This window comes from Balaenoptera ricei, chromosome 10, assembly GCF_028023285.1.
Source record: "Balaenoptera ricei isolate mBalRic1 chromosome 10, mBalRic1.hap2, whole genome shotgun sequence".
NCBI lineage: Eukaryota > Metazoa > Chordata > Mammalia > Artiodactyla > Balaenopteridae > Balaenoptera > Balaenoptera ricei.
Window position 1 is genome coordinate 72,114,451 of NC_082648.1, and position 12,256 is coordinate 72,126,706.

Genomic DNA, 12,256 nt, shown 5'->3' on the forward strand with positions numbered 1-12,256 from the left:
TCAGCAGGATCTTCAAGTAAGTTGTGGTTTCCTTCAGAATTAATTTAGAAATCACAAATGAATTGATGGAAACTAATGCCAGCAAGCATTCTTTTACAGATAAGGGGGTAGGATGCCAGCAACCAGAACTGCCCAAAACTATGCATTTGAATTTTTTCCTTCTTTAAATGTCTTCTTTTGATATAAACAGAATTAAATTATTTCAAAATTAATAGCATCAGTTTTTATTTTAATTGTATTCTGTGACTCAGTGGTCTACTCCCCCACCCCCCAACCCCCATGGATTGTATTGAATTCTTTGATCATTTAGTTCTAAAAGAATTTGTTTAGGCTAATTGTAAAAAGTTGGATTTATATATCAAAGTAGTGTGTTTTGGTCTTTTGTCATTAATTTAATATATATTATAAGTAAAGTTTGTTTTTGAAGGAAATTTTTTTTTAAATAACAGATTTTAGATAATAATATTATACGGTCAAAACCATGCTCTTAAAAACTATTTCCTTTGAAAAGATGACGGTTTATATTTCTTAATGATGACTTTTTCCAATTGTAAACTTGTCACACACATCTGTTACCTTTAATTTGGTAATATAACTACATATATATACATATATATATACATATATATATATATATCATGGTTTCAACAAGAATTGCATAGCAGTTCTTAACTCTGAAAAGATTGTAAACTTTAAAAAATATCTGTATCTTAGGATATTTGGGGGTAATAAAGCCTAATTTTTTCAAATTCTTCAATTAACTTACACTGTAGAGATTTTGAAATATCTTCTAAAGTGTTATGGTATATGAGTATAAAAGATGTTTCATTTAATACCGTATTTTGTTAATTTTCCCAAAGTATAGTGAACCTCAAAAGTCCACACATTAACTTACACTTCATTTTAAGGAATAGTTATTCTCTAAAAAGATTTATTATTCATTGATGGTATGGTTATATACACACAAAGTCAATATTTGATTGAATATGAACAATTCAACAGTCCAGATGGTGCTCTTCAGATAAATGAAAACTTCAAAATGATTCTCTGACTTTTCATCCAGATGCTTGGTATTATTAGATTCCAGTCATTTAAATCCATTAATATGTGCAAGTTCATTTTGATAAATTTTAATTTTGTTTTAAAATTATTCTTTTAATATGTCTAACTTAAAAATATTTCCCAGCCTTCAAAGTTCTTAGAGTGCTTGAATTTTCCTTACTTAATTATAGAATCTGGTCATGAAAGGTTACCCTAGTCAATATGGTTAAGAAATATTTTAGGTTCATTCACCTAAGTAAAATTATTCATTTAATATAAATTTTCTACAACAACATAATGTGTTAATTACATCAATTTTATATATATATATATATACACACATATACATATAATACCTTTCAGAAGGAATCAACCTGTGCCACACATAATAATGAATATTGCCATATCTGTTTTAAGCATTGCCTATTACAAACTCATATCACTTCGAAGCAGTGTAGGTAAAAAGAAACAAACCAAATAAAATTTTAACAAAAATTGCCTTGTCACTGTACAGAACAACAAAACTTCTGTTCATAATATACCATCTGAATGTTAAAACATAAATAACTCAATGTCAGCAACTATCCTGAAATGCACAAGCTTCATCTTTCACTTACATAAACACTGAATCATAGATTTTAGAGTATACAAGATCATTATAGAGAGTTCATTTCTTAACACTTTCTCTAAGAAACTGTAGTAAGGCAATTCTCACTGTAATTTCAATTAGTTTGTCAATAAGTGGCATTATTGCAAACACTACTAATCACTAAATCTGTTCATCCTCACTGTAATTTCAATTAGTTTGTCAATAAGTGACATTATTGCAAACACTACTAATCACTAAATCTGTTCACTTAGTGACAATTTAAGACAAGCCACTTTAGAAAAATAGAGTTTTTATTAAAAGGATGAATATGAATAAATACTACTTGCTGAATTATTGTAATTACTAGTTTACTATAATAGTCATGTAATATAATGGTAAAAGATGTGAGTGAGCTCTGACACCAGTTTGCATAGATCTGTATCATGACTTAATTTCCTCATCCTTAAAATGGGAATGATACCTACCTTGTAGAGTTGTTTTAGGATCAAATGTAGCACATTTAGAATAGAATCTGACTCAGAATAAGTGCTTAGTAAATGTTCTTTGTAATTGCTACCCACACATAGCTGTAAAAAAAAAAAAAATCAATTGAGGTAAGATATTGAAGTCTCTAGTGTCTAGTCACATGGGCTAATGAGCTCAGCTTAAAAGAAATGTACTCTTAATAGTAACTTGACTGAAAACATTGGCATAGCTTATTATCCATAGAAATCTTTTAACTCTCAAAGTCTTTGGGTCCTAGGCCCCTATGGTCCTAGGCCAACCACTTACAGTCTTGGTATTTTGAAAGCTCTTTTTCCTCCAGCTGTCTCTCTCTCTCAAAATCTTGTCACCTTATTAAAGCTAAAATATTTCTTTTAGCTTTGCAAGCCAAATCTAGAGAGTAGTTTATGGGATGCAGCTCTAAAATTATTTCAGCCTTTGAGCTTTTCTAGGTATTTCTCTTTCAATGTTGCTATAATATTTGTAACATGTATTCTTTACAATTAGATGCATTCAGGTTTAAAAACCCCATTCCACCATCACATATAAGTTGTGTGACCTTGGATAAATTATTTAACCTCTGAGAATGAGTTTATGATCTATAAAATGGAAGTATAATGTCTATCTCATAGAGTTGTACTGAGGAATAAATAAGTAAAAATATATGTAAAGTATGTGATATATTGCCTAGTAATAAGTAAGGGCTTAAAGTATAGTCCTTGTTGTTTGTATTGTTTGTTATTGTTGTACGTTTTATGTTACTGCTGCATTACTTTAAATAACTTCAAAGTAGAGTTGTCTTCCTTTTCTGTGTGTCAAATAATTCCAGAACCACTGTACTTTCAGCATGCTATCCATCTCAAGCAATACTGTCTTTTCTTAGAGAATTTCCTGATTTTTTGTCCTTTTCCTTTTAGGTCTTATTGCTCTCTTACAAGAGGCCAAGGGAATCTTCTGCTACCTATCTTTATAATCTATCTAATGACTTGAAAAGAGATGAAAGAGGTCACATTCTTATTTTAAAATGTGCCATTTATAAAATGACTATGCCAAGAAATTTCCTCATTTAGACAATATTTAGATTAAAATATTTGATTTCCTTAAATGGTTTTGGTTTTGGTTTTCTCGATTAATGTTCCCATTTAATACTTAAAATAAAGGATGCATTACAATAATAATAACTTTATTGCTCTAGCAATTTATAGCTTAACCAATTTCTTTTAATTATCTTTTCTTATTTATAGTGATTATTTTTCTTTGATAGCTAATATAAATGAGACTTTGAGAGTTTATTTAATTTGACTTTGGCACAAAAAAAACTTAGCAAGGGAAAGCAGCAACTTGAACCCATCTTTTCTTATTCCAAACTCAGTGCTATATTGTCTTCTATTCTTCCTTGGGCCAAAATATATAGCTTAGTTAGTAAGAATAGAACATAATTAATGTAGTTCCTCTTATTAATTCATTCATTCATTCAAGAGCCATTTATTGATTGATCATTGCTCACTATATACCTAGTTTAGGTTTCCAGTTGCCTTCTCATCATCTCTGCACTTTCCAGGACATACTCCATTTTCAAAGTTAGCCAGGGACTGAGAATCCACAGTACCTCTGCAAGAGTGCATACTCAGCCCCAAATCAGCTTCTTCTTTGAGCATGTCTAAATTCTCATGAAATGTAAGCCCTTTTAATATGGTATTGAATTTTCTGAATATGGAAAAAAATATTTTTCAGAAGTAAAACAGCTAATGTTGTTGGAGTGAAGAAGGCTTCTTGGAGGCAATATACTTGATCTGTACCTAGAATGACATTTGGGATTTAAGTAAGGAAAAAAGTGGAAATACATCCACTAAACGAAGGCAAAGGGTGAAATATATTTGTGAAACTTTGAGGAGTCCGTCTGGACCAGAGGTTCCACATACTGAAGTAATGTAAAATAAGGTTGAATTAAAAATGAAGCCTAGTTTCAGGTAAGTTTGAAAGTAAAGTGGAGGAATTGGACTTTCCTACTGATAATGAGTAACAAAGATTTCTGAAAATACCTTAGTGTTTCAGAAAGCCTAAGATCAGTTGAAGAAAGGCATTCTGAGTCAATCCTAACATTATACAATGACTCCAATATATTGACAAAGTAATTTTATAGCTCTTATCAAAAAAGGTTAATTTGATTATCAAAAGTACAAAGTGAAATGTATAGTTTACTAGATGTCAGTGCTCTGTAGTATGTGGAGATTGGGAGACTAAAGGTGGTAGCTAAAGCAAAAGCAGATTTCAAGGATGACCATTAAAGTTTACTCCAAATTTACTAAGTACATTCCATTAACATAAATTAAAATTTGCAAGTCAAGAATTATTAGCATGTTATATATTCATGTATGTCTGTATGTATATATGTACATATATATGGTATCTAATTTGTACATAGCTGCAGTATACACACGTAATGTGCATTTATAATTCCTCACTGAGTACACTTAAGACTTAAATAGTGTTGCATATATCTGTGGGTCATTATATAAACCACATCATGGGTACGTGGTGGGAGCAAGCAACTGCATGCCTACAATAAGCAAAGCACTGTACAGATCATTAAGCAAGTACAAAGATGGAGAGGTACAAGACTTAGAACAACCAACACAGTGTTGAAGAAGAAGAACAAAGTTGGAAGGCCAACACATCCACTTCAATACTTACAATAAAGGAAAAAGCAAATTAAAATGAGATACCACTATACACCTATTAGAGTGGCCAAAATCTAGAACACTGACAAAACCAGATGCTGGCAAAGATGTGGAGCAACAAGATCTCTCATTCATTGCTAGTGGAAATGCAAAACGGTACAGCCACTTTGGAAGACAGTTTGGCACTCTCTTACAAAACTAAACATACTCTTACCATATGATCCAGCAGTTTTGCTCCTTGGTATTTACTCAAAGGAGTTGAAAGCTTACGTCCATAGAACAACCTGCACATGGATGTTTATAGCAGCATTATTCATAATTGCCAAAATTTGGAAGCAACCAAGATGTCATTTAGTGGGTGAATGGCTAAATAATCTGTAGTACATCAGATAATGGAATATTGCTCAATGCTAAAAAGAAATGAGCTACCAAGCCATGAAAAAACATGGAGGAAACTTAATTGCATATTAATAAGTGAAAAAAGTCAACCTGAAAAGGCTACATACTGTATGATTCCAACTATGTGACATTCCTGAAAAGGTAAAATTATGGAAACAGTAAAAATGTCAAAGGTTGTACGGGGTTGGGTGGAAGATGAATAGGTGGAGCATAAAGGATTTTTAGGGCAGTGAAAATAATCTGTATGATACCATAATGATGAATACATGCCATTCATTATATATTTTTCCTGACCCATAGAATGTACAAAACCAAAATCCAAGAGTGAACTGTAATGTAAACTGTGGACTTTGGGTGGTTATATTTTGTCAATTTAATTTCATCATTTGTAGCAAAGGTACCTCTCTGGTGGGGATGTGGATAATGAAGGAGGCTATGCATGAGTGGGGGCAGGAGGTATATGGGAAATCTCTGTACCTTCCTCTCAATTTTTCTGTGAACCTGAAACTGCTCTAAAAAAATAGTCTTAATAAAAGTGAGGAGGGGAAAAAAGAAAAAAAGTGAAAAGAAAAGCTCAGAAAGGTTTTCCTTACCAGCTATTGCCTGAGATTTACTTTGGAATAGGTGGGATTTAGCTTTTAATTTTATAAATAAATTGTCCAGAGCTAAGGATGCAGAAAGTTGTAGAGCTGAGACTCAAATCTGAGTCTCCTGATTCCTAGTGTAAAGATATCAATTGCTTCCCATCCAACTTGTCTGCATCATGAATGCTTTGCTTCTATCTATCTCAATGTAAAGATGGGACAAAAAGACAATATTATAAATTATGATTTCTTCTTTAAAAAAGTACAAAGAGGAATTGTATATGCTTAGCACATGGAAAGCACTTAAGAGAATAAATGAATTTATCAGCCATTGTTGCTTTTCTCCTATATCATATATTCATATCACCTTATTTTTCAAGGGATATTATCTTCTCCAGAACAAGAGACAACATTTCCATCAATATTTTATGATCTTCTCTCTAAACTGTTTATATGAGATTTATACTAGTAAATGGTTACAGATTTTAAAGAAAGGTTGTAATATGTTATAAATAGCACTCTATTCTGGAATTCAATCAACATGAAGACAGAATTTTGAAGGACTTAGCCTCTATCAGGGAGGAAAATCTAAACACTTTATTTCAGATTCCATTGGCCACAACAGTGTGGTACTAATTTTCCATGTTTCTTGTTTATTCTCCTTCTCCCCTGCTAGTGTGTATGTTCCACGGGGGTAGGGAATTGAATGGAGTATCCTTGGTGCCTAGACTAACTCTGGCACGTGGTAGGGCCTTTGATGTATATTTGATGAATGAATTAATGTATGAATGAATGAATATGGCCATCCTTTAGCTGCATTAGAGCCAAAAAAGAGAATATCTGACATTTTTTTCGAGTTCCGTGGCGGGAGGCAGGCTGTACTGACAAAGAAGGTGGGTGGAAGGTTTACTGTTTGGTAGACATTCAAGTATCTGCCAAGGCTTCTAAGAGCACCTGGCCTGTTCAAAATCCTGGTACTATTATCATTAAAGAGAACAATCTACCTAAATGGCAAGGATTTCCTTCTGGGTGAGTCCTTCAAACAGCCCAGATCATGAGCTGCAAGTTCCCATAGGTCTAGCCTACATGAAGCCAATCCTGTCATTTGTTCATTCAAAAGTATGTATGGAGTGCTCCTTGAAGGCCATCGCATCATACCGGGGAAAGAGTGCTGAGCCACAGCAGCATAATTCTGGCCTTCGTGGAGTTATAATCTGCATAAATACCAACTGTGACAGTCTGGGTCCAATCAGGAGATAGTTATTGTAAAGTAGGTTAAACAGGGAAAGCTTAAGTGTTATTTATGCTAAAGGAACAAGTATAAAATATAAGGAATGGTATATCCTAGGGCTGAGGAAGAGCACCCAAGGAAGATAAACTTGGAAGTTCGGACTTCATTGGAGAAGGTGTGGTTTGGCCACTGAATAGCAGAGAAGTTCGTGGTTTAGCCAGACCAAGGCTGGTCTGGGGTTACAGGGCAACTCTCTGGAGTAAAGGAGGGGGACAGGTGATGAGCAGTGGGTAGCATAGGCAGTGAGTGGACTTGATAAGGGCAGAAGGTGTGCAGGCTTTGATTTCCCTGTGGAGAGGACAGCACACAGGTTATGGTTAGGTCGAAGCTGCAAGGTTGCAGAGGGATCATGTCCTGGGCCTGTGGCTCAGGCAGCTTGTATCAGAGGGCCTCAAACCCACAAGGCCAACCCCACCACCTCCATCTATGCCAGAAATTGCAAAGCCTCTTCCTCTGGGAGTGACCCTTCAGTACCCTCTACTGAGAAGGCTTCACGTTTTTCTCACTTTAAAGGAGAAACGCTTAAAGGAATTCTTTTATCACAAAACATGTAATGAAGGGTGTATTCATTGCTAAGAGGCAGTACATTGATAACTGACACATATGCATGTACTAAATTACTAGTCTCTGAATACAGTCATTTATATATATATGTGTATATGAATTATCAGTATATGTATGAAAAATATCCTTGTAAAAATAAATTGGACTCACTGTTCTCCCAAAGAGATTCACAACTTGGACCAAATTAAGGCCTAGTATTATTTTACTCAGGGTGTCGTAGGCTAAAAATCATGTTTAATTGAGAAAAATTGCAAAAAAATTTTCACAATTGAGAAAAACTGAGAAGTATAAGACCTCAGATTGTTAAGATAATGTTGTCCCATCATTCTCTTTCTTCTAAGTTTTAGAAACTATTGATACTTCCAGCCTATAAAGCCATGTCATTAACTAGGGAAAACAATTAACTAGGGAATGACTTTAATAAAGTATAGCATAGCTCTTACTAAACTGGAATTATGAAGCACAGAGGTGAGAGATGATTGATATGTCAATTGCATTTTTAAACACACTGAGAGACAGTGTGGTATTGGTAAGAGTATGTGTTAAGAGATTGAGAAGTCAATTTCTAGTTCTGCCTTGGCTCCTCACCAGCTTGTTTGTGACCTTAGGTTTGGTAGGAAAAGGTACCCTGGAATAGTGGAAAGAAATTTGGAGAAGGACAGATTGAATTTGAATCTCATTTCTCACACATATGTTTTTGTGAGCTTAGGTGAGATACTTCATGTTTGGTTTGTTCATTTAGAAAATATCCTGGGACTTCCCTGGTAGTCCGGTGGTTAAGACTCCGCACTCCCAATGCAAGGGGCTCGGGTTCGATCCCTGGTCAGGGAAATAAATCCCACATGCTGCAACTAAGACCGGGCGCAGCCAAATAAATAAATAAATATTAAAAAATATATATATCCTGCTGAAAATTAGATGAGTATATAAATATATATTCTGTGTTCATGTGGGATGGGGGTGAGAAAAACAAACATAAATGAGATCCAAGAATTCTTATAGCTTTAAAATTCCATAATCTGCAACTAAAACAATAAAACTTTATATATGACAATTTTCCAATTAGAAGGCAACAGAAGCTATTATTTCTGATGTTTTATTGTGTGAAAATCATGTTTGTAACTGAAAATTTTCTCCATGCCAGAATACTTTTAAGTGACCCTGATTTCAATCATTGCTTAAATTATCTCTAATTACTTGAGCTAAGCATAGTCAACTGAGATGGGGAATAAATAAATCTTTCTTTTAAATGTTTTCTAAATAAAGATCAGAAAATTCCATCATCTATGAGAAATGATGGCTATTTCATAAAATCAAGTTGATTTTTAAAAATTTAGGAGTGATTCTAAAACTCAACATGCTTACTAAAATAATTTGGCTTAAGAATATTCTACAGTAAATGCTTACTTAGTAGTTGATATCTTCAGTCTCTCCTGAAGGGAGCAGTGTTATGTTCTGAAAATTCTAGTATATTTATGGGCAAAAACCAGAAGGAAAGAGAGGATTTCTCTCTTTTTTTAGGGGATCTCTTTTGAAAATAAGGCTAATAACGTTAATAATACTTTAAATCCACCCTGAATGAATTGTACCTCTGAAGTTATTTGTGGCTGTTTTAATCAGTGAACATTTAATGGACACTTATTATATATTATATATTAGGCATGATTCTATCTCTAATAGAGATGATTTCAAATTCAATTAAATATCAAAATTCTAAATTTTTAAAGAATACAAGTCAGCTTGTGTACCTTATACTTAATATAGCAAATATTACAAATTTTTTAAGAGGTAATGCTTAAATTTATTTTCAAAAATTGTTTTATTATTTTGGTATTTCAAAAACATGAACAATATATCTTATGTGAAATAGCTTTGGTTTTTCTCTCTGAAAGTATTAATAACAAGTTTCATCCAATGCAAAGATGTGTTAATGAATGGCAATGTTAATTTGTAATGTGGGAGGACCCACATCTGTGGTCAAGAGCCGTCTCTCTCCACTCCTACAGTAAAGAAACTTGATTGGGTGAATACAGTTGTAAACATAGTTATAAATGACTTTAATCTATGAATACTAGTCACTGATGCTTCACTGGTGAATTTACCTCCCCATTTTGTCATCTTGCTGCTCTCCAAGCCTTCTGCCACCCTACTCCTAACCTGCATCTCCTTTGAAACTTCCCTTTTTCAAGGCTCCAAGATCTCTAACTAGCATTTAGACCATTTTGGCAGCTCTGCTACTTCCAACTGATTCCCTACATTCCATAACTTAAATTTACAAATCAATTATTTCCTCACTGGATGTTTAGAAACGTTTTACATTTAACTTAATTTTCTGTCACATAGAGTGGTCAAAAGGTGAGTGAAAGTTATGTTTAATTATGTCCTTACCTGCATATTTTTTAGTATAGACTGAAACTATATATTAAAAAAAAAATTGAGTTTTGGCTCAATTGTCCACTAATTAACTTGGTTGGGAGATTGGGATTTATTTGTACATGAGCTTTAGAAACTCTAGGTAGCTATATAATTCTGATACATTGTCCTCATATACTTTCTTAAAGAAAAAAAAAAACATGTAGTTTCTAATATTCCATGTCTATTTTTGCAAAGTTCAAAGGAGATACTCTTTAATGTTATTTTATTAAAGTATATGTTCATGTAATTCAGCCAAAATCATTCAAATATGAGAGTATTCATTGAAGGACTTCAGAAATTCTGGTAACACCTACTTTACAAAGACCTTGACAGGTAAACAGAAAGACAGTGACATAAGTGAAGGATAAGAAAGTCTGAAAAAAATCTTTTGATAAAGTAATTCTTAAATTAAAAAATCATGTTGGAAGGGGAGGGATTAATAGGTGAAGCACAGAGAACTTCTAGGGCAGTGAAAATACTCTCTATGATACCATAATTAATGATGAATAAATGTCATTATATGTTTGTCCAACCCACAGAATTTCAATACCAAGAGCGAGCCATAATGTAAGCTCTAAACTTCGGGTGATTATGATATAGTTTCATCAATGTAACAAATGTACCTCTCTGGGGAATGTCAATAATGGGGAAGGCTGTGCATATATGCTGGCCAAGTGTACATGGGAGATCTCTGTACCTTTACCTCAATTTTGCTGTGAACCTTAAACTGCTCTTTTTAAAAAAATAAAGGCCTTAATAATAAAGAAAAAAAAATCATGTTAAGGGTTATGATATCATACATAGATACAGGTAAGATATAGATATGGATACAGATAAAGAAATATCTTTCTCTTGTTTTTCCTCAGCCTACAGAAATTAAGGATAGTATTGTTTTTCATTTATACGTTTTATTCATTTTTAGTTTCATAGGCCTATTTCCCATAATGGACAGTTCTTTCCGTTGCAAGACATACAAAAACAGATACACATCTCACATTTGCTGCCTAATGATTTTCTTTATGGTACTGTGATATTAGAAGCATACTTTATTTCTTAAAATTAAGAAAGATATTGTCTGCTTTTTAATAAAACTTAGTCATGTAAAGCCAAGTTTCAATTGTGTTACTGTCACTTACTTTTGGGCAAATACTTTAACTGCATTGCCTCAGTTTCCCCATTTTTGAAATGAGGGTGATATGTATCGTGCAAAGTTGTATTGAGGATTAAATGATATGGTGAATAAAAAATGCCAAGCCAGGGCCTGGAACATAGTGGACTCCTAAATCCCTGCTACTCCTTCAGTATGACATTTTCAGGAAGGTTATGAGTAAATGGACATTGGCAGAATTGAAGACAAATGCATGATGAGAAAATGTGTACGATAGCACATAATAGTATTTTAATAGACTTGATAGTAAAAAGTAATATAATTGTGTAAAATAAGCAAAAATATTGTTGATGCTAAATGCACAATAAAGAGGTTGTTAAAAATTGCACTGTAGTAATACTTTTAATTAACTGGCATACTTATAAATGATGGCGTTCTGCCCACAAAATCTTCTAATAAAATAATTTCACAATACCACTATCTATGTCAATTGTTGCAAAATTTCATTGTAGACGTAAAAATTGATTTATCAGATTTCCTATTGAAAATATTCAAACTTTAATCCTGCTCTAGATGTTATATTTTTCCCCAGATAAAAATAAGGTAAAAATAAGATTTTTTTAAACAACTGTGGCCAAGTTAAACTTTTTTGTTCTGTGTATAATAAAATCTGGCTTTGTTTATCCTCTTGTTTCTTAGCTGAAGAGTTTGATTTTAAAGTAACACATCAGTAAAGAATCTTAGAGCTACACCATAGAATTACTATTTTTAAAAAATTTTGTTCAGCAAGAGCTGGTCTCTAACAATGTAAAATTTTAAACTTTAAGGCTTTTATTTTATTATTGCTTAAACCATTAACTCTGATTTTTCTTGGTCTCAATTTTTTTGGCAGGAACTTTAATACAGATTTTTTAGGTCTTAATATTTTGTCCCTGAATAGACAAACACATTAACATTAACACTTCAATCCTTCAAATATTCCCATAATCAGAACTGGATAGTCAAAATTAATTACTATTATACCAAGAGCATGTTTACGTGGTTGCTGGAAACATCCAACAGACATATATTAAAATTCTA